The sequence below is a fragment of the Pogona vitticeps genome, chromosome 1 (genome assembly GCF_051106095.1).
Source record: "Pogona vitticeps strain Pit_001003342236 chromosome 1, PviZW2.1, whole genome shotgun sequence".
Classification (NCBI taxonomy): domain Eukaryota; kingdom Metazoa; phylum Chordata; class Lepidosauria; order Squamata; family Agamidae; genus Pogona; species Pogona vitticeps.
In genome coordinates, this window is record NC_135783.1 from 284,833,641 (window position 1) to 284,856,671 (window position 23,031).

Genomic DNA, 23,031 nt, shown 5'->3' on the forward strand with positions numbered 1-23,031 from the left:
TAGCCTGGCAGCTTCCTGTGGATACATGTGTGGGTGATCACGGAACAAAGGAAGGCTAATTGCCTTAGAGAGAGAACAAAGGAGTCGACAGTGGAGGTCTGAGCCAGCGGAGCCTTCAGGCAATGCCCTGAGAACTCTTTTATTTACTTAGCATGATTTACACAATATGTTGTTAGAATTCAGATAGGATACTAGTTACCTAATCATAACTAGGATTGGATGAAATAACCCTTTGATCTTGTGCTCTACCTCTAAGTGAAAAGGCAGAATAAGGGGTTACCCTGCCTGCTGGCACCTGCTGCTTCCTGCCAGGAGTGTATGCACGTGACTGGAACAGAATGCAGCCACAGTCTTTAAGCAGAGGTTTCCCACACACATGGTTTCAAACGCATTTCCTGTTCTTAGAGTAATTCTCAGAGGTAGGGAACACAGCAGCTTGAATCTTCTGCATTCTCATATAACATAAAATTATGTGGGTGGAAGTATGCTGTATGTTAAACCCAGACAATTGGCATTACACAATTAGACTGCATAATTGATTGCACACCGCCCATCATGCCCATTGTGCAGGACATATGCCAGAGTGCCTTGTCAACAGCACTTCTGCCGTCCATGCTTCTCCTTCGCAATTCCGCAGCTTTGTGTTGTATATGCAGACTTGTGGAACAGAATTTCTGTCCACCTATTAAATTCATGGTGTCATTTAACATATGCTGGATATGCTGTTGTTGCAAGTAGTGGGCCATATGGTGCAGCGGTTAAACTGCCATACTGCAGTCAAGCCCCTGCTCACAAGCTGAATTCAATCCTGATGGGTTCAGGTAGCCGGCTCAAGGTTGACTCTGCTTTCCATTATTCCAAGGTTGGAAAATTTAGTACCTGGCTTGCTGGGCAGGGGACAATATGTTCCTTGCAAAATTATGTTGTAAACTGCCCAAACAGTTCTCTAGCACTATGGGGTAGTATTTAAGTCAAAACAACAACGAACAACAAATTGAAGTTATGTGGCAGAAGTGCCTTTGCAGAGTAAATCACAGCAAAAGGGGGGATTAGAAGTGAAACGCTCTTCAGTGAAGTCTGTTTTAACACGATCAAGCAAAATGCCCTCAAATCCCACACATATTAAAATGCAATCATGCGCATCAAGGCGATGTGCAGTTTCATCCCACAGTTTGTGCATGAGGCCTGACGTGGCTTTTTTATTATTCTGAATTCTTTGAAACTGCTTCCATTTTGTTTCATTTATTTAATTTATTTATATATTCCTGCCATAACTTGGACCCAATATGTTTTTTTCCTTGAAAAACAAACAAACAATACATTAGCATTTAAATACAGAAAGTTACACATTTTGAAATAGAATTAAACTCATTGTAGTCTTAGAATGTAGTTAAAATTCAACTGCTTTAAACTCTCACATTTGAAATAGTATTAATGCTTTATTAAACAAACAAACTAGCAGCATATCATCTAAAACCCTGTGGATTAGAAGGCTGTTAATTGCCGCAAACCTGCCTAAAAGTCTTTGATTGCTGTTAGAAAGACAGCAGGGAGGGGACAATCCTAGCTTTTCTTGGAAGTGAGTTCCTAGCACTGTTTTCTTTTGTTTTTGCTTTGTCTGAGAACAGTGATTCAAATACCAGCATGCCCCCTTTTTAGCCATTTCAACCTTTCCAACTGGATAAGTATGGCCATATTTTGTAAGTTTGTACGTTTTTCCAAAATGTGGTGGCAACTGTGAAATAACCTTGCTACTTATTGTGATGCTGTGAGAGACAATTTCCTCTTTGCTTGGTGTGAAGCACACAGTATGTGTAAATTTAGAAATGAAATTTCTTTTTAGGATGCCTTACTTCAGTTTTATGTCACCATAAATACTGACTGTGTTTTAGGTGACATTTATGGCACCGCCAAGTTCTGCCAATATGGAGGAGTTCTTTGGATTCCGATGCATTTGCAGCACAGACTGTACATCATTCTCATCTCCCTTGGATAGATCCCTTGAGAACAATTAGGTCTCTGACAAAGGATTGCAACGAAGTGTGAAAAACCAAATTTTGCAAGGGAGGAGTTCAAATGGCTTTCCATCAAAAAGGCATTCAAGTCTTTCACAGAGGAGCCAAACCAAATTAATCTAAAGTGGCAAAAGGGTCTCTCGAATCCACAATTTTAGCACTAATTAGAGGCACCTCCATTTTCACTCTGGGAATACTGCTCCAACCCCCAAAGGCTGGCTTGCAGTCTCATGAGACTGTCAAGATTGGTGAGATTCTCTTGTAACGTCACTCCTTGCACTTGCTGGTCTCTTTGAGTTCTGGACAATGCTTGCAGCATTTCATGTCACTAAGGAAATCTCTAGCTGTGAAAAAGACACAGTGAATCAGAACAGTTTAGTTGGGAGTAGAGGTAGGGGTATTCATATATGAATATCCCCGCACAGGTGGCATTAATGAGGGTCACTCACCGATCTGCCACGGATGCGGACGACACGATTCTACCAATGGCACTGCAGCGTGTGATCCGCTCGCCACTCCTGGCAGGAGGTCAAGCCTCACTGCAAGGTCGAAGAGTGGCAAGCAGATCACGCACTGCAGAGCCATTAGTAGACTCACACTGTCCACATCCGCGGTGGATCGGTGAGTGGACTGTCCAGCCCCATATCCACCTGTGCAGGGATATTCATATTTGTATATGAATACGAATTAACTCCACCTCTAGTTGGGAGGTTTTTTTGTTCTTTTTCTGTTATTTTTCTTTCTTTCTTTTTTTGAGAAACAGCTCGGTCTGCAGGCTCATGGAGACATCCCTCTCTTTATTAGCAGTAGGTCAATGTTAGAGGGAAGACGTTGGATACACGCCAGCTCTCTAGTCTACTGTTTTTCATCCCTTCTTGGTCTTTGGTGGGAAACTCTGTGGGTCCCATTGCACAGGAGGGCTTTAGGCCTTGTATTTGCTTTCCTAATTTCATCCTGATATAAAAATATGAAGAAAGATATACGATGATTTAAAACTCATGTTAAGGCAGAATACACATGCCATTCTCTGTTGTTATTATTGCTGTTGATTTAGTCAACAACTCAGAGTTTTGCCACTCGGATCAATATAAATTAATAAGGCAATTCAAAATCTCCCATTATGGAAGAAGCTGGATGTAGAAGTCACTTTAACAGTAAGAAATCAAAGGAGCAGCATGCAAGCCTATGTAGGTCTTTTAGTTATCACTTCAGATTGTCTTTGAACTTCATGAAGTATTCAGAAGAACAACACTTCCCAGGCAGTTAAGCAGCTGCGCTCTGCTCTTCACCTTGGGGCAATCTTTAATAACAGAGTCTATTTATTAGAGCAGAGGTCCCCAACCCCCGGTCCATGGCCCTGTGTTGGTCCATGGCCTGAGCAGGTCCGGGCCAAGGAGACAGACCTCCCACCCACCCCACGCGCTCCCCCATAGCCCCTTGGCTCATGCACATGAGTGCCTGTGCCCCTGCACGAGTGCTGTGCCGTCGTTTATGCATGTGCATGAGTGAGCGCCCATGCAAGCACCGCACTGCTGTTTGCGCATGTGCACGAGTGCCCGCACACCCACACAAGTGCTACACAGCCATTTGCACATGCGCGTGAGCGTGAAGGGGTGTTCTGCCTTCTACAGCCAGTCCGTGAGGTTAAAAGGTTTCGGGACCCCTGCACTAGAGAGAACCACATTGTCAGCCTGTTCTGGAAATCCATATGATTGAACAGCTACCAATGTGCACCTTAATAATTCAACTTAATTCATAAATAAATACTCTGAAATTAATTATCTAACAGTTTCTGTGTTAATTACAGCCGGCTTCAGCTTTTCAGGTTTAAATAACCCATTAAGTACCAGGGTGGGTGGGGGAATATGGAATTTAAAACAATCTTTCATATAACCAGTGACATATTGAAAAGTTTCTATACACCACTTTTATGTTTTGAGAGACATGGAAGAAGAACCTCTTGTGAAATTTGAATCATTTTCTTCCAAGGGATTCTTCAGTTTATGTATGGAACCAACATGTGCTCAATGTGGATAGTTCAGAGACTAGTATTTTTTTTTGTACTACAAATCCCAGAATGTTCCACCAACAGGAAACATAAGAAGAGTGTGTGCTGGTGGTGGGTCTTGAATTTCCCAATCAACAGTTAGCATCTGTACTCTACAGACTGAGCAGGCACGGAGCTGCTGTTTGCAGTCTTCCCTACTTTGGCGAGTTATATTGTATTATAGGTATTTTATCCAAATTTGTCTTTATAGAAATAAATGACCCCCATGTAAAATGTATGCAGATATATACCCTGTGTTGATGAAAGAAGAATGTACTTAAAAATAAGTGAAAGGGAAAGAATTATAAAGGAGATTTTTTTTCAAAGAGAAAAAAATTATGATGGAGTAGTTAGGTGGAAATCATCTAATCTTGCTTCTGTGTGCATAGAGACAGGCTATCATTTAGATTTTTTTTCAGGTGAAAATCACAAATGGGCAATGAAAATCAATAATTCAGAAGTGAGATTTGTTACAACACAATTCTCTTTAGTAGCAAACTCTTGTGCTTATTGCTGCTTTTATACACCAGGCGAATGTCATAGATTGACAGAAACACATACATTTGTGGACTGGAAGAAGATGGCATGTAAAAAAATGGCTTGACAGGAATCTGTGCTTGAATAATGTCAGTTGGAATGGAGCCTAGAAAATGAGGGTGAGAGACAGACAGACAGAGGTTTGTTAACTGGTGACACTTACATCATGCTTTGCCTCCAGGTGAGCTTCAGGCAGTGTACCTGGCCCTTCTTTCTGCTTTCTTTATCTTCACAACAGGTCTGTGAGATACAGCAAGCTGACTCAAAAATCTGCAATGAGTTCCATGGCTAAACAGGAATTTATACCTTGATCTCCAGAGTCCAATATATAGTAACTAAAGCATGTGTGAGCAATATGAAAAAGATCTAAAAATGCAGATGAAGCATGTGAAGAGGGCTGCATGCAACCAAAAGATGCTAGTTGTGCTAGAAGCTCTCCATGTTCAGAAGGAGTGGAAACCTGAAAATGTAAAGTTTGCCAAAGGATCCTGGGACAGGTATGGTTTTAGGAACTCTGGCATTACTGGCTGTGATAGATAGACAGTAGGTGGTTCCAGTGAAAGCTGTGGGCAGTTGCCAACAGAGTAAAGAAGGAGGATGTTGTTTTGTTGGTCCAGGCCATACTGTCCTCCTAGATGTGTCTGCTCTATTGTTGTTTGTGTTCCATCAAGGTGCCTCTTACCTATGGTAATCCTATCAATCTCCAAAATGTCCTGCTTTCAACAACATTGCACAGCTCTTGTAAACCCAAGCCTGTGACTTCTTTAGGAAGTCAAGCCATCTCATATTTGGTTTTCCTCTTTTCCTGCTGTCTTCCATCATTTCTGCAATTATTGTCTTTTCTGTTTTGTCTTCTCATGACATGCCCCGAGTTTCAACATTTTTTGTTTCCAGAAATAGTTCAGACTTGATTTGCTCTAGGATCCACTTGTTGGTCTTTTTGTCAGTCCAAGTTATCCACAAAGCTCTTCTCCAGCACCATATTTCTAATGAATCAGTTTTCTTCTAATCAGCTTTCTTAATTGTCCTGCTTTCAAATGGTGATTTTAAATACAAGATTGTGGATGGTCTTGGTCTCCAGTGACACATCTTTTCATCTCTACTAATTCTTTCATTGTTGCCCTTCTGAGTCCCAGTCTTCTGATTTCCTTGCTGCGGTCTCCATTTGGTTTTGATGATTGAACCAAGGTATCTTTAACTATTTCAGTTTCTTCATTGTCAATATTATAGCTGTGAAGTTCTTCTGAACTCATGGTTTTCATCATCTTAATGTTCAACTGCAGTACTGCTTTGACACTTTTTTGTTTCACTTTCATTTAAAGTCATTTTAAGTAACTACTGCTTTCTGTCAGTAATTTTATGATATGCAGATGTTCTTCCATCAATTTATCACTCCTCCTTAATCTAAATCTAGTTTGGCTTTCCGTATGATATGTTCTGCATAAGGACTTAACAAATAATGGGTTAAAATGTACCTTTGTGTGATGTCTCTGCTTATAGGAGACCATTCTATCTCCCCATATTCTGTCCTATTGGTAGATTCTTGTTCACAATACAAGTTACACATTAGGACAATCAAGTACCTCCACACGGAGGCACACCCATTTCGTTCAGAACAACCCCAGTTTACCATATTAAAGTCTTTGCTTTAGTCTATAATGCAGAGACCGCTCTTCTGAAATTGTTTGGTGTGCTCCAGTAGTCATCAGATATTTGCAATATGATCTCGAGTGCCTCTTCCTTTTCAGAATCCAGCCTGAACATCAGACATTTCTCATTATCTGTAGTCAATGTGCAAACACTAGAAGTTGAAAAAAGGTCTTGTATAACACCAGGGCCTTCTCCCCTACATATAAGAGGGCTTGGGGGTGAGTTGGATCCTATCTGAGACACAGTGTGCTTGTGTGTCATTTGAAACTAACCCTTCTCCCCCCCCCACAAGAAAAAAAGAAAAAGAAAAAGAAAAGGGAAGTTAGAAGAAGAGAGGGAAATAACATGCCTGAGCACCAGAGAGCTGACAATAAGTACTCTATAAGGAAGGAGTGCAGGATGGCCAATTACAAGTCACCAAAAAGGAAGACAAAAGAGGAGGAAGATTTTACATAAAATTCCATATGCACATTTTAATATACAGATGCAATATCAGCAATAATTTTAATGAAGTAAAGAAAGTTACAGTGTGTCTCATGCAAATGAAGAAGACTCTGCTCAGGTGAATTGTGCGACTGCTGAGTGGAGATGCTCACTCTGATAAGGAAATATCAACCATAACCTCTTATGGTTGTTTATATTTAAATTGGAGTTTGACTTGACAGACCTTCAAAGGGAAGATTGTGCTCTGGCAGCCTTGCAAATGGAGGACTGCTATCTCTAAAAGTAGATATATGGCCACTCTAGAAGAATATTAGAGTTGAAAGGTCATCTTCCTCATCTCCATAGGTATGTGTTCCTTCCACTTGCTGTACAGCTTAAAAACAGAATGGTAAGAGAAATGCGCATATAAAACATGCAATAACAAATGCCCCAAAAAGCATGGGAGGTATACAAAAAATTTTCTGGACGCGTGGGGGAAGAAATGTCACAGCTGCTATTCGACTTCATACGATGAAATCATTAGCACAGATGACCGATGGAGCCCCATTTAGTATACCAGCTAACTTGACTGTTTTGGAAAGACAGCAATCAAAATTTCTAAGAACTATATTACAGCTTCCTACATGTGCATCAAACACAGCCATAAGGTTGGAAGCTGGGCTAGTAACTGTTGAGGCCTGGCTATGGATAGCTGCTGTAACATATTGGCTAAAATTGAATCATAATACCTCAGGGCTAGTTCATTTGACATTGCAAGATTGCTTTGTCCCAACATGGCGGAAAATGCTGGAACGTAAGCTGGGGTATTATGGACTTTCGCAACAATATCTACTGTCAATGAATATGATCCAAGCAAAAAAATTGATTAAGCAAGGGATCCTAGATATAGAAAGACAACATGATATAAACAAGGCCAAAGGATTTATTAAAATAAACTCCCTGAATAGATTGCTACCTATGCCATACTTAAATGATTTAGACTATCCTGAAAATAGAAGGGCTTTCATGTTATTACGCATGGACTTGTTGCCATCTGTGGTGTTGCTGGGAAGGTACAATAATACCCCCTACAAGAGTCGGTTATGTGTATGTGGTGAGGGAACTATAGAGACACTAAGTCATGTTATCCTAAAGTGTAAAATTTATGAGCAGATTTGGGAATGGCTCATAAAACCTTGTATACCTTCTTTGGATGGCAGAGATAGAAAGGAAATCCTTTAGAAGCTTTTGGAAGATAGGAATAAGGAGGTAACAAATAGAGTGGCCAAGTTTGGACGGCTAGCGATACAATTAAGGGATAGCTGGTTGAATGATAATGATAGAATAGGAAGTACAGTACTGGAGATATGGTATAGAATATGGAGCTGATTAGAGCCTATATGGTTATCAGATGTACAATCTTACCGCTGTTATGTCATTTTGTTGTGCATTTTAATGTATATGTATATGTTTGTGGTTTTAATGGTCAGCGGATATAAACATTTTTTATGCTGTGGGAATACCTCATACCCCATCTGAGGACCCACCTGAAATGACTTGGTTTTTAGAATTGAAATATGTGTACATTTTAACTTGTATTATGTTTTTAATTCAGCACTTTGTAGAAAGTATTATTTGTATCTGTACTTTTTAAACTTGCTAGTTCTATGGATGTTCAGTTGGCTCCAAGCAAGTGTAAATTTTTATATTTATACCTATGTTTTAAATCTGTGGATGTTGGATGACCAAAGTGGTCAAAAAAATAAAAGCTTAAAAACAGGGTGGGGCTGAAAACCTTCCATAGTATGGCAAGCAAAAAATATTCTGGGAGGTGCCACGTGCTTGGGAAATAGTGCTGTTAAAGGCCTTGGGAGGGGAACCCATTCCTGTTTTCCAAGCACATGGTTCCAGGATGCTGTTACCAAGTTACAATTTCATTTTCAACAAGGATACAAAAGAAGTTATGATGCCAGTTTGCTCACTTTCTCGGACAGTAAGTGATACAATAATATGGACCCAATAATTTCTAACCATCATTTGTTTCTGCTCAGAATCTGTAGGAGGTCACTGGAAGAATTTTATGCAGCCCTACTTTATTATTTCCACATTCTTCTAGCTTCACCCCCTCCACCTGAGAAGGCGGCACTCAAAGTTTCCAGTTCCTGGCTACCTAGAACATCCAGCTTAGGTTTTGGGAATACAGTGCCATACTGTATTTTGTTCTAGCCTCTGTTTGCCACAAATGACAGCACAATCAAGTAGTTAAGTATCAACAGGACAGGCCAAAAGGATGTGGCTGAGTTCAAATGATGTCACTATGAAAAAGGAGGGAGATATTGGTTTGTTTGGGTAAAATTTTAAATATACAAAAGCAAAATCCAAAACTTTTTAGAAATAACCAAAATGACATGAACACGTGTATGCATGTGTGTGTGACTGCATGTGTGCTTGTTCATGCACATATATACAAGCATCATGTAAAGACAATACATGGACACTACAAATTTCAGAATTCTGGGTGTCAAATGGAAAAAGAGAAAATGGAGATCTGGGATAATCATCCTACAACTGTTCAATTATGGTAAGCTTCAACATATAGCATTTCTTCCTAATCTTTTGCAAGTGCTTACAACCTTCAAATTGATTTAAGAACAGAAATGTTAGATTGGAAATCTTGTGACCACTCTTCTTTATTGTTGTTTAGTCATTAAATCGTATCTGACTCTTCGTGACCCCATGGACCAGAGCACGCCAGGCCCCTCTGTATTCCACTGCCTCCCAGAGTTGGGTCAAATTAATGTTGGTAGCTTCAGTGACACTGTCCAACCATCTCGTCCTCTGCTGTCCCCTTCTTCTCTTGCCCTCACAATTTCCCAACATCAGGGGCTTTTCCAGGGAGTCTTCTCTTCTCATGAGATGGCCAAAGTATTCAAGCATCAGCTTCAGGACCTGTCCTTCCAGTGAGCCCTCATGGTTGATTTCCTTCAGAATTGATAGGTTTGTTGTCTTTGCAGTCCAGGGGACTCTCAAGATTCCCCTCCAGTACCACAATTCAAAAGCATCAATTCTTTGGTGGCAAGTCTTCTTTATGGTCCACCTCTCACTTCCATACAATACTACTGGAAAAACCATAGCTTTAACTATTCGGACTTTTGTTGGCAAGGTGATGTCTCTGCTTTTTAAGATGCTGTCTAGCTTTGTCATTGCTTTCCTCCCAAGAAGCAGGTGTCTTTTAATTTCATGGCTGCTGTCACCATCTGCAGTGATCATGGAGGCCAAGAAAGTAAAATCTGTCACTGCGTCCATATCTTCCCCTTCTGTTTCCCAGGAGGTGATGAGACCAGTGGCCGTGATCTTAGTTTTTTTGATGTTGAGTTTCAGGCTGTTTTTTTGGACTCTCCTCTTTCACCCTCATTAAGAGGTTCTTTAATTCATCCTCACTTTCTGCCATCAGAGTCATATCATCTCCGTATCTCAGGTTGTTGATATTTCTTTCAGCTATGTTAATTCCAGTTTGAGATTCCTCCAGTCCTGCCTTTCACATGATGTATTTTGCATATAATTTAAATAAGCAGGGAGACAATATACAACCCTGTCGTACTCCTTTCCCAATCTGAAACAATCAGTTGTTCCATATCCAGTTCTAACTGTTATTTCCTGTCCTGTTTCTCTGGAACTCTCTGGCTTTCTCTGTAAGCCAGCATATGTTAGCAATTTCGTCCCTAGTTCTCAGTCCACATACTGCTGAAGCCTACCTTGGTGGATTTCAAACATAATCTTGCTAGCGTGGGAAATGAGTGCAATTGTACGGTAGTTGGAGCGTTCTTTGGCACTGACCTTCTTTGGGAAGTCAAGTGGGCCTTAGAAAGCCTGGCTAACAACAAGGCCAGTGGAGGTGATGACATTCCAATTGATCTATTTAAAATCTTAAGAGATGACACTGTTAAGGTGCTACATTCAATATGCCGGCAAGTTTGGAAAACCCAACAGTGGCCAGAGGATTGGAAAAGATCAGTCTACATCCCAATCCCAGAGAAAGGCAGTGCCAAAGAATGCTCCAACTACCGCACAATTGCACTCATTTCACACGCTAGCAAGGTTATGCTCAAAATCCTACAAGTTAGGCTTCAGCAGTATGTGGACTGAGAACCCCCAGAAGTACAAGCTGGATTTCGAAGGGGCAGAGGAACTAGAGACCAAATTGCTAACGTGCGATGGATTATGGAGAAAGCCAGAGAGTTCCAGAAAAATATCTACTTCTGCTTTATTGACTATGCAAAAGCCTTTAACTGTGTGGACCACAACAAACTATGGCAAGTCCTTAAAGAAATGGGAGTGCCTGACCACCTTATCTATATCCTGAGAAACCTATATGTGGGACAGGAAGCAAGAGTTAGAACGGGATATGGAACAACAGATTGGTTCAAAATTGGGAAAGGAGTACGACAAGGCTGTATATTGTCCCCCAGCTTATATAACTTATATGCAGAATACATCATGCGGAAGGCTGGACTGGAGGAATCCCAAACCGGAATTAAGATTGCTGGAAGAAATATCAACAACCTCCGATACACAGATGATACCACTCTGATGGCAGAAAGGGAGGAGGAATTAAAGAACCTTGTAATGAGGATGAAAGAGAAGAGTGCAAAAAACAGCCTGAAACTCAACATCAAAAAAACCTAAGATCATGGCCACTGGTCTCATCACCTCCTGGGAAACAGAAGGGGAAGATATGGAGGCAGTGACAGATTTTACTTTCTTGGCCTCCATGATCACTGCAGATGGTGACAGCAGCCACGAAATTAAAAGATGCCTGCTTCTTGGGAGGAAAGCGATGACAAACCTTGACAGTATCTTAAAAAGCAGAGATATCACCTTGCCAACAAAAGTCCGAATAGTCAAAGCTATGGTTTTTCCTGTCGTGATGTATGGAAGTGAGAGCTGGACCATAAAGAAAGCAGACCGCCAAAGAATTGATGCCTTTGAATTGTGGTGCTGGAGGAGGCTCTTGAGAGTCCCCTGGACTGCAAGGAGAACAGACCTATCAGTTCTAAACGAAATCAACACTGAGTGCTCACTGGAAGGACAGATCCTGAAGCTGAGGCTCCAGTACTTTGGCCATCTCATGAGAAGAGAGGACTCCCTGGAAAAGACCTTAATGTTGGGAAAGTGTGATGGCAAGAGGAGAAGGGGACGACCGAGGATGAGATGGCTGGACAGTGTCTGCGAAGCAACCAGCATGAATTTGACCCAACTCCGGGAGGCAGTGGAAGAGAGGAGGGCCTGGCGTTCTCTGGTCCATGGGGTCACGAAGAGTCGGGCACGACTAAACGGCGATGAGCACTGCTGCTGGGGATCTTTGAAAAATACTGTTTGGGATGCAGCAAAAAACATAAAGATGTATTTGCAAAAAGTATGTAAAAAAAGTGTGCAAGCCAGCAAAGAGTGAGAAGCAGGATAACAAGTCACCCAGAAAGCTTATACTGTATAAACAAACAAACAAAACAAAACAAAACAAAACAAAACAAACCATGCAGTCTTATTGGATTCAATAGCCAGGCCATCCTGTCTTCCACAGCCGCTCTTGTTTGACAGCCTGCAACAAGTTCACTATATGTACTATAAGGTGTTTTAAGTTCTTCACAGCTTGTGGATTGCAGCTCAATCAGTGCCAAATTAAATAAAACAAAACATAAAGTAAAATGCAATTGAAGGTACAGTAATGTAGTATTGCTAGACTTCAAGGCATTCAGTGTTGAGATGCAGCCTGCCTTTTTCTTTTTTCTCTCTCCCCCCCCTCCATTCCAAGCTACAAATTTCCATGGCAACACAACTGCCTTTCAAAGACCTGGCCTTTCTGAGAATGTCGCAGGCTTTTAGAGGTAAGTGTTATGGAATTGTTTGCAATGTGTCATTAAGTGTGGCCAGGCAGTAGCAAGTAGAGATAAACTCAATGGTGTCGCAGCAAGACGTAGTTAAGTGTGGAGCACTATATTTTTTGAGGGAAAGGCACCTGCACCGTAACATGCTGAAAAAAGTCTATTTCTGAAAACATCTCACTTCCATTTTTTTGAGGGGCTAAAATGCATGAATCATGGGCAGAAAATGTTCTGGACATCCGGGCATTAAAGTTTGTTGTCCTACTGTTGCAAAAATTAACAGTTCGAACACCTTGGGAGGCCAATTTCCAATTACCTACAAGGTGGGAGAAAAAGAGAACATCCATTATGACACTGGATTCTACTGTGATTATCCCAGTGAAGCACAAGCAAATCTGAATTCTCAGTAAAGATCTTTGACAATTTCTCAGCAAGTTATTGCTTATTTATTAATGCATGCTATGTTTTGTTTTCAGCTCTGAATGTTTTTTCAGGTAAAATCCAGTATTTTAGCTGCAATGTATTTCATGTTCCAAAGTGAGTCAAGATTGCACAGGTTCTTCTGGGAATGTTCTGATCTGTTAAAAGCTACCTGAAGTCCAATTTGAGTTGTGTGCTGTATCAAAAATAACAAGCCAGCTTCAATCATCCAAGATTTTCCGATTATATGTAGTTTTTCACAACTTGTAAAAGAAAAAATGAAGAAAAAAAATCATGCTGCTTATACCCCATAGCTCTTAAAGCACTCTCAGAGTGGTTTACAATTTAATTATTCAAGCTCCACATTGCCCCCTCCCCCAGCAAGCTGGGTATTCAATTGTACATAGAAATAGTATGATTATCTAGATTTTCAATGTTGTGTGGGAAGAACTAACATTCTTATTATGAAGATTAAAATAGTAGGAATGTGAAGAATGCTTACCATTGTTGATATTCCAGACAAGAATGGCTGTTTTAGCATGGAGAGATACCATTTTGAGGATTTTGTAGCTTCCTGGAGAAACAACCCCCAACATGTTTTTTTTTTCAAAATATAATTTTCACACAGATGGAAATTTCTCTGCACAAAATTAATGTGCCCTTTTTGTAGTCCACAGACACACAAAGGAAGCACAAACAGGTTGATTGATCACAGTACTACAAACACAGCTTTTGATTCTGCTGTTTTGACTAGTTCATCCAACAGAACAAGTCACGGTGTTTTTCCATTTCAATCCCCCTTTTTTCTGCTATGTTTCTTGCCAAATGAGGATGAGTCACAATCACACAAAACCTTAGAATCATTGAATAATGGAGTTGGAAGGGTCGTATAAGGCCATTGAGTCCAACTCTGTGCTCAGTGCAGGAATCCAAATCAAAATTAGGCATATGGTTATACAAGTTATACCTATTGAGTGAAGAAAAGAACAAGAGGAACTTTGAATAGGAGGCTTGTCAATTGGATGAGAGTTGTTTTCCTCTCAAATATTGGGGTGGGGGCCTCCAATCCAATACACAAGCTATCGTTTTATAAGTATGTGTCTACCTTTTTCTTTGTTTGTGGTGGAAATAATCCAGTGGTGCTTCCAGAATGAAAAAAATCAGATGACAGGCCATTGCCAGGGGATGCCCAAATGTGTTCATAGTCCCCATATTCTTTGGAAAGGCTCCTCCCAGGTCCCCCAGCTGCCTTACTAGGAAACAAAGACAGAACACCTTGAGTTACCTAGCTTCCGATCTCTATGGAACCATATTTTTTTTCAATCTAAAAATGAATTCCTAGATTGATTTTACTGGGACTTCCTTTTATGACTTATGGAGCAAGGACATAGGTACAGCAATGCTGTTCTTTGTCAGGTGTACTGTAGCTCTGGCATGGGATCACATATGTGGCCAGAGCAGGAAGGATCATAGACACAATGTTGCAGAGTGAGAATAGGGGCTTAAGTCATATAATTTAGGCCAAAGCACCAGTCAGCCCCTTTTCCATGCAGCCAATCCCCTTTCAGTGACCCCAGGCTGTGTGATCCACTAGTCACTCTTTTGATGGCTTTACAGGAATTGTTAATGCACTGAGTGAAATAGGCTGCCTGGCAAGTGGGTATTTTGACCTACTCACCAATGGTTGATGGATGGTGTGGCTGGTTATTTATTAGCAGAATTGCCATGTTAAATAGGTTCATTTGGACACATTCATGGGAATATCAGGTTAGAAAAGTGTGAAACATTTTGGCAGTCACCGGAAGGGAAAAACTGGGTCATTGTCAGGACCAAGGATCTGCAGCCTGAAGCTATGGGATCTGTGGGCAATGTATGGGAGTCATGGGCACACCTGAATCTGTGAAGCTTAGGGAGGGAATGGTGAAGGTAAATCACTCTGCTATCCCAAGTGACATGGTCTTGTAGCAGAGTTAGGTGTGGTGCTGATTCTGTACTTATACATCCTGTTCTTGCTCACAGTGTCTCAGGCTAAGGCCAGAAAGGGACAGGCTTAGCATTTCAACACCCTCTCACACACACTTCAGTTTGTTCCTAGGAAATTCACAATTAAATAAATATGGCATATAATTCTACCATGTCCAGTTCTATTGCCTGTTTATTTCTGGGTCTCTCTGCAATTTTATTTTAACTGATGAAAAACCCCCACCCACCCTTTGAGGCCCTATTACAAAAGCATTGTGTTTGTCTGGTACTTCCTAAATATAGACATCCAACATACATTAGCTTTAATAAGACTTGTAAAGAAAATTGCACAGTTGTTGGTTTTCTTGACATACTGAAATTTCTTGTTTAAATGACAGGGGAAATAATATTCAGATGAAATGGCATATTGACGGCTTGCCATATTATAATGTGAAGGGTTTTTTTCCTAGCATAAATTGCTCATGAAGAATTTTAATTTGCACAACATGCTACCCACAATGTTGCTAGGTAATTAGAGTAAAGACTTTGCTAATAGAATGCATTTTGGCCAGTGATATAGTTTTAGGTAGGCTGATTGGACTAAATAACCACAAAAGCTCTGTTTTGTGGTTGTCCATTATCAGGAATCCTGCTGAGAGATTGCACCGCAAAGTGTTACACAGTTGTTGCTTGCATGCCTGGGTTATGTACCCACCATATTTATAATTCACTGATGGCAAGCCCAAGCCTCCCACTTATATTCTTGGAGGTAACTTCTTATACCTTACTTTAAAGAAAAAAATAAGATTTTAGAAAAATCCTAAAATGTATTTTGTGTAACTATTCACAAACTTTTCTTTTAGCCAAATAAACAGCAAGATAAATGCCTTTTGAAATCTGTTTGTTGAAGAATTATCAGTGCATGAGAGTGTAGTAATGTTATAGTGCAGCAGAGCAAATCAACATTTTACAAGGCAATTAAAAAATGGGGGCAACCCAAACAAAAAGATTATAATTCTGAAAATTTGTTTCAGATCATCACCAGATTTGGCACAGGTATTGCAGATAGACTGCTCTTGTTCTACACCAAATTTGGGGACGTTTGCTCAAAGGGTTTTGAGTCCTGGTTTTCTAGAAGTAAATCGGTTTCCCCATTGCACAAACAAGTGACCTTAAACGTCCCCAGGTTTAAAACAGATCAAATAAGTTGAAAAGACCAATCCTTCTTATCTTGAATGAGAATGATTGGCCCTATCTGCTTTTTTTTTTTTTTTTTTTTTTTTTTTGAAAGGGGACTGCTGGGGCTGAAATACTGATCCTCCAAAAAGATCTTTCAAAAAGGCAAAAAAAAAAAAGATTTTTCTATAAACTGAGCAGGATAACCAGCAAGAAGACTCCAAAGTGGATACATTGTTGTAAGTTTGTGGACCAAGAAGGGAGATATTTAGAAGGCAATGAAAGGTCACAAAAACAGTAAAAAGATAGTTTTTATTTGATTTTATTTAAAAAGTCAACACAAAACCAGGCTTGCTTTAAAAAAAAAATAAGGGAGTGACAGTCCTCCAGAGAGGAACATTTAACCATGTACCTCCAGGGAATTAGCATAATTTTTGTAAGGTATATTCATAATATACCTGCATTACAAAAGCACAGAGTGGTTATGTTTGCCCTACCACTGAGTGGGTTCAGTAAACATTTTCCTAGGATTTCCTACAACAGGCTCCTGATATAAGTCTTCAAAGGAAAAATCAGCTCCAAGTCTGGGATAATTTCAGATTTTGATTCTGATGGTCAGGACCCAGGTGGCAGACTATCAGGAGGAGAAATTTTTTATTCCTTCCTGGCTAAACAGGCATTGATGTTAGCAAAGGAATTCTGTGTCTGGTGGTATAATATTTTAAATGATATTTTAAAAATAATTTCAAACAAAACTTCATAAGTTCACTTGTTTAAGCTGTGACATTACAGAGCTTTTTTTTTCTTTGTGGCTACAGATGGCTTTACTTTATATTAGCAGAGCTTTGGTGCCTATGTCCTGTCATAATCCAACAGATGGTTTACGAAAGGATATAGGATTTACAGATGGATTTCCCCAGAGATATAAACACTTTTTAAAGTCTGTCCAGGGATGAGTTAAAAGGCTCTCCTGAGAGTGATTTAATTTGGTCCAGACTGACAAGTTTGGATCTTACTTCCCCATTCTCAAACTTGCAACAACAATTATGTTTAGAATATTTGTGTTGATAACCAGTGTAATAGGAAACTGAGAAAATCAGAGTTTTTTTCTGCTTTGAAATGGCTGTTTTCAAAGTCAGTATTACAGCCCTGATGCCTGGATTCCTTCCAAATAAAAAAGGTAGAACTAACCATTCTCTTTCAAGATAAGCAAGTTTAGTCTTTTCAATGTATTTGATCTGTTTTAGATTTGCAGATGGAAAAGATCACCAGTGTCTGTATGGAAAGGGGTAAAACAGTTTTACTGAAGTCCAGTTTGAAAATTATAAATTCTTATTTCGTATGCCCCCATGCTTAGAATTTCCTTATGGAATGCTGATGTGTTCTGCTACAGAAAATATATTTCCAACTGGGATAGATATGTGAAATAAAAGGTCAGTCAACACATGCAAATTTCTTTGATGTAATGGCTGAAATTTTGCTAGTCAGCATAAGATAAAATGTGACTTTTAGTCAATTCCTCCCAGGTACAGAAAGTGTCCACAGCATGGGCACATGGCCCCAAGAATCATGGCAGGGATGGCTTGTTTGTGGGCAGATATGGACCAGAAGTTACTATTTGGCTTACATTAAGTGACAGGTTTTTCACCAGTGGATCTCTTGGGGGACAAGCCTTTCCTAAGAATATGAGGATTGTGAACACATTTGGGCATCTATGGGCAATGACAGCACCCTGTTGGCCTATCCCTCCACACAGGAATCATTGCTGGATTGCTTCTGACACAAACAAGAAATAAAATGGACCTATCCTAGTTAGGAAAATCCATTGGATTCTGGCCCATGTGAACAAATAGAAATGAGTCCTTTTAAGTTCTGCAGTACTTATTTCCAGTTATAGGACCACAACCATATGCTGTTTACCATGTTTGCACATGCAATTTATGCAAGTGGGTGAAAACTATATATGTATTCAACTCAGTCATCAAGCATGAATCTTGGAATATTTTTCCAGATGTATTCTATAGGAATGTCCTAGTAGCAAAGTAAGAGATTGGAAGGGCTTAGTGCAGACTAGAAACTAGTAGCTTTTCATCACATTGAAGAAAAACACTTGCTTATAAAATTGCTGGAGGCAGTGTCAAGACTGATAAACAAAAGGAGAAAGAATGCCCAGTTCCCAATACAGTTATGTATCATTCTGGTAAAGAGAGGACAAAATTGTTCTTGTTGTTTAGTCAAGTCGTGTCCAACTTTTCATGACTCCATGGACCAGAGCACTCCAGGCCCTCCTATCTTTTGCTGGCTCCCAGAGTTGGGTCAAATTAATGTTGCTAGCTTCGATGATACTGTCCCACCATCTCATCCTTTGTCTTCACCTTCTCCTCTTGCCTTCACACTTTCCCAACATCAGAGTCTTTTCCAGGGAATCTTATCTTCTCATGAGATGGCCAAAGTATTGGAGCCTCAGCTTCAGGATCTGTCCTTCCTGTGAGCACTCGGGGTTGATTTCCTTCAGAATGGGTAGATTTTATCTCCTTGTAATCCAGGGGACTCTCAAGAGCCTCCTCCAGCACCACAATTCAAAAGCATTAATTTTTCGGTGGTCAGACTTCTTTATGATCCAGCTCTCACTTCCATACAGTACATCACTACTGGAAAAACAATAGCTTTGATTATGTGGAACTTTGTCGGCAAGGTGATGTCTCTGCTTCCACTCATCTTCCAAACTGATCTCTCAAAATGCTCCCCCTCATACATCACACACACCTTATATAACCCATCTCCTCCCACTTCTGCACCACCCTCCATCCTCTCATTGGCTGAGGTTCCCCTGCCCAGCTATGACGGACAGGTGAGAGCAGAGCTGAATGCCATAACACAGTCAAAGGCTTTTGTGTAGTCAATGAAGCAGTTTTTCTGGAACACTCTGGCTTTCTCCGTAATTCAGCACATGGAAAACTTCATGGACAGAAACAAAAGGACAAAATTATCTTCAGTCAAATATCTCTTCAAAAGTGAGCAGATTTTCTTGTTGTTTGCTCATGATCTTTAGAATGTGAAATTCTGTAACAAATTTTAATTTCAGAAGGAGGAATATATTGACTAATCCAAAGGGCCAAATTAACCTATAAAGTACAAACACAACTGCAGTGAACAGGACTGGATGAACTTACATTGATGATGCCCACCAAAAATACACACTCTTACAACCCACCTTCTTCAATATAGGAAAAGCAAGAGGACTCCTATAAAGTGGAAATGAGCACAACATTTTTATTGGCCCCTAAATGACTGGCAAAGTTGACTAAATACAGAGAGAGTGGATGAATACCAACATTCTGAAAGAGTATGAAATGCCTTTATCTCCATCACCCTTCCTCCCTTCAGTATGACAATTATAGTGAGATGAAATATGTCTTTTCCTCCCTATCAGTGGTCTTGCTTGTACTCCATAGAAGCCTAGACCAAAACAGCCCTAGGAAATCCATGTAGTTTGGCTCATTCTGCGAAACAAACTGATTGGCTGTTTCCAAGATAAAACTTTTTTTTATTTGTGTATTTTTTTTCCTAAAGAGATTTTTCATAAATTGTTTTTAATTCATTAGTAATTTAATATTATTTTAATTTGTTAGTGTTTTAACACTATTAATGTACATCTATTTTTTTATCTTGTAAGCCATGTTGAGAACTAAGATATAAGTAAAGACAAATAAACTGGCCATTGTGTACATCCCCGCAGCAAAGAGCAACATATGGAAATAGAATGTTCTAGAATATTTTATGCAGATTTCCACATGCTCCAACATATACACAAAAAGATGCAGTAAAACTGGAGCTACATTCAATGGAGCTGAACTAAATGAGAAGAAAGATAGGCTTGATTTGTAAACAATGTAAGGTTACTAATTATGTGATCTCAGTTTAGAGTACTCAGAGGTGGTTCACGAGTTCTGTCTTCAGGGACTATCCAGCTTTCCCAAGGCTACAGAGGCAGGGTCTTCTCCTGTAGACACAGTGGGGAATCAAATTTATGGTTCTGTAGCCATATACTTAAATCACTGAGCTATATAGCCAGCCAAATATAAGATAGTTTCACATAGATTTACATATGTTGATTTACCACACCATCTACTAGCATGAACCTTACACAATAGAAGTAGTACTTAAACAGTGGTCAGTGCATGACAATTATGAATACATTTCACTGTTTTGTATGTTTATACAGCTCTGAGTTCCAGTCATTCTGCATTGTGTTATTTAATTAGGATAATTTGTCAATAATGATTCTATCATGCAAATATATAGAAGTTGCTTCACCTTTTCTGCTTACCTTTCAGGATTGTGAATTAATGAGAGACAAGAAGGAAGCCATCTTGATGTGCTAGTACCATTTCATCAAGATTCTTTATATATATACTCATATATATACTGACACTCCTGTGGTAATAAACTTTGAAGCCTAGCAATCTAAAATGATTTCTGTTTAGCATAAAAAAGTAATTGCATTGGGAGAATGCTGAGAAAGATAACATTTGGTATGGGGTGACATATGACTCAGATGTCTTTTCCTTGTAAACAACAACTGTTGGAAAAGGAGAAGTAATTTCCTCAAAATAAACGCTGTAGCTTTCTAGCACATAGGCAACGGCCTAGCATTGCGGTTGAAAGACCTCTACTTCAGAACAAGTCTGTGCCTTCTGTTAGCTTCAGAACATTAGTTTTTGTTCTTCCAAAACTTTCAAAAATAATGTTCACTACAACCTGCAAAACTGCCCCTCTCTGACATCCTCTGAATATAAACAAAGCTTTTGTATTCCCTGAATACATTCCACACACAGAAGTTTAGATTCACTGTTATATTCTGGTTGAGCAGGGCTTCCCATTCACCTAGGCCTCCATTCATCTTGAAGCATTCTTCCCTTCTCTGACTGTTTTCTGTCTAGTTGTACAGTGGTGCCTCACTAGATGATGATAATCCATTCCACTGAAATCGCTGTTTAGCAAAATCATTGTCTAGCGAAAAGCATTTCCCCATTGGAATGCATTGAAACCTGTTTAATGCGTTCCAATGGGGAAGAATCGTCGTTGTCTAGCGAAGATCGGCCATAGGAAAGCCACCAATCAGCTGTTTAAATCGCTGTCTTGCGAAGCTCAGGTCCGAAAAACACCCGTTTTGCGAGCACAGAGGAGCTGTCAAAATCGTTTAGCGAAAATTGGTTTGTGAAGCAGGGACCAAACATTGTCCAGTGAAATTCCCCTATAGGAATCACTGTTTTGCGAATCGCTATAGCGATCTCAAAAAGTCAATGTCTAGCGAAAAAACGGTCATGCGGGGTAACTGTCTAGCGAGGCACCACTGTATTTGGGCATTACTAATGCAGGTGATCTGAATACGTGTGAGTGAGTGATCTTATTTCCCTCTTCCATCATCATTTCCATAACATTACTATCAAGATGTTGTTGTTTGCATGGAGCCTCTGGGCAAGAACCCAGATTTTGTAGTGCATTTAAACATGCACCTCATCCTATTAGATTTATTACCATAACCAAGAGTGGACAGGAGGCTGGGAATTTCTCTCTCTCCATAAATTGAGACAAAAAGCCACCCTCCCTTCATTTTCCATGGGCAAAGGATGTCATAGCAACAAGTGGTAAATAAATAGGGGGGATACTGTTACAGCAGTCCAAATCTCTTGTTTATTTGTGAACAGGCATGTTCTATTCACAGCTTCAGCGCAGGACTTCTAAGTCCCAGCTAGCTCCCTACATCTTTGAAGGATAAGGTCTCATCTGTGGCAAGTACTGCCAGGACTCAGTTCTGTGCATTTGCAAGTCATGTCAACAGTCAGCCTGGACTCAAGTAAGGACTAGCAGGATTCAGACTTTGTAGTCAGTGAGTATTAGCAGATGGGGGGCAGGGTAGTTTTCTAAGCAGGAGTCAGTCTCACAAGGTCTGAGATTCTGTGTCCATGGATCCTGTCACAGGATTTCCCCTACTGCATGGTTAACTGAGGGATCTCTGTGGTCTGAGGGGAAAGGGATTTGCTGCAGCCCGTGCCTCCAGTCAAATCATTCTCTGATCCTCCAGACTAGATGGGCCTTCCACCAATCTTGGGCACTCTTCACTACCTGGGGCTGAGGTGGTACCCTCTCCAGTAAAGGTAGGGACATTGGGCCTCATATGTTCAGTAAGTGGGCCTTCAGCTACCATCCATGGGGTGAGAAGTGAACCCCTTCCTATCCAATGGGGAGGATTAACTTCCACAGTCAAAGCACGTCCCCCCACAACTTACCTCCATATCTCCTCCCTTGCTTCCCTGCAAGAGGACTCTTATCCTCAAACTTGTGCCTAGAAACCTGGATTCTGTCCAGAGGCCTCTATGTCACTTGGATGTGGACATTGTCCTGCTGACTCTCCTCGCCCTCTGTTGGTGGCTTCCCTCTCAGGCTTCCCCACATTGGTCCCTTTGCCTTTGCTGTTGAGTTCCTTTGGCTCTTTCACTCAATGGACCTGCCCTTCTCTGCTCCTTGCTTGCTCACTTTCATCTGCCCCTTGCCCAATGCTGACTCTGCTTTGTATCATTTGATTCATTTCCCCACTGCCATCCTAACCACCTGTTTCCCCTTTGTCCTTCCTACCTCCTTCACTTTCCATTCCACCACCCTCACCCCTTACTGACTTGATAGACAATTCCCCGCATGGATGGCACATGTTTTTCTCCTCACTTCCACACACTGCTACAAAGAATAGCCCAACGTCTTGCCCTGCCTCAAGATCAAGACTGGTGAATGAGCAGCTCCTGCCCCCGCTGCTAGAGCATCAGTAAGTCCTATGAGGAGATCCTGAGTGGGAGCTAAGTGTAAGCCCCCTCACAGGACTCCACCTTGATAGGGTCATGGTGATGTCATATCCCACATG

General features: G+C 40.5%; 1 long non-coding RNA gene across 1 annotated transcript; it reads left to right on the forward strand.

Moving 5' to 3' along the window:
- Positions 1 to 12,442: 12,442 nt before the first annotated feature.
- On the forward strand, positions 12,443 to 20,571 carry LOC144586026 (uncharacterized). Its single transcript, XR_013540707.1, has 2 exons — positions 12,443 to 12,557; positions 20,450 to 20,571. It is a non-coding gene; the product is annotated as an uncharacterized LOC144586026 (long non-coding RNA).
- Positions 20,572 to 23,031: the final 2,460 nt, after the last annotated feature.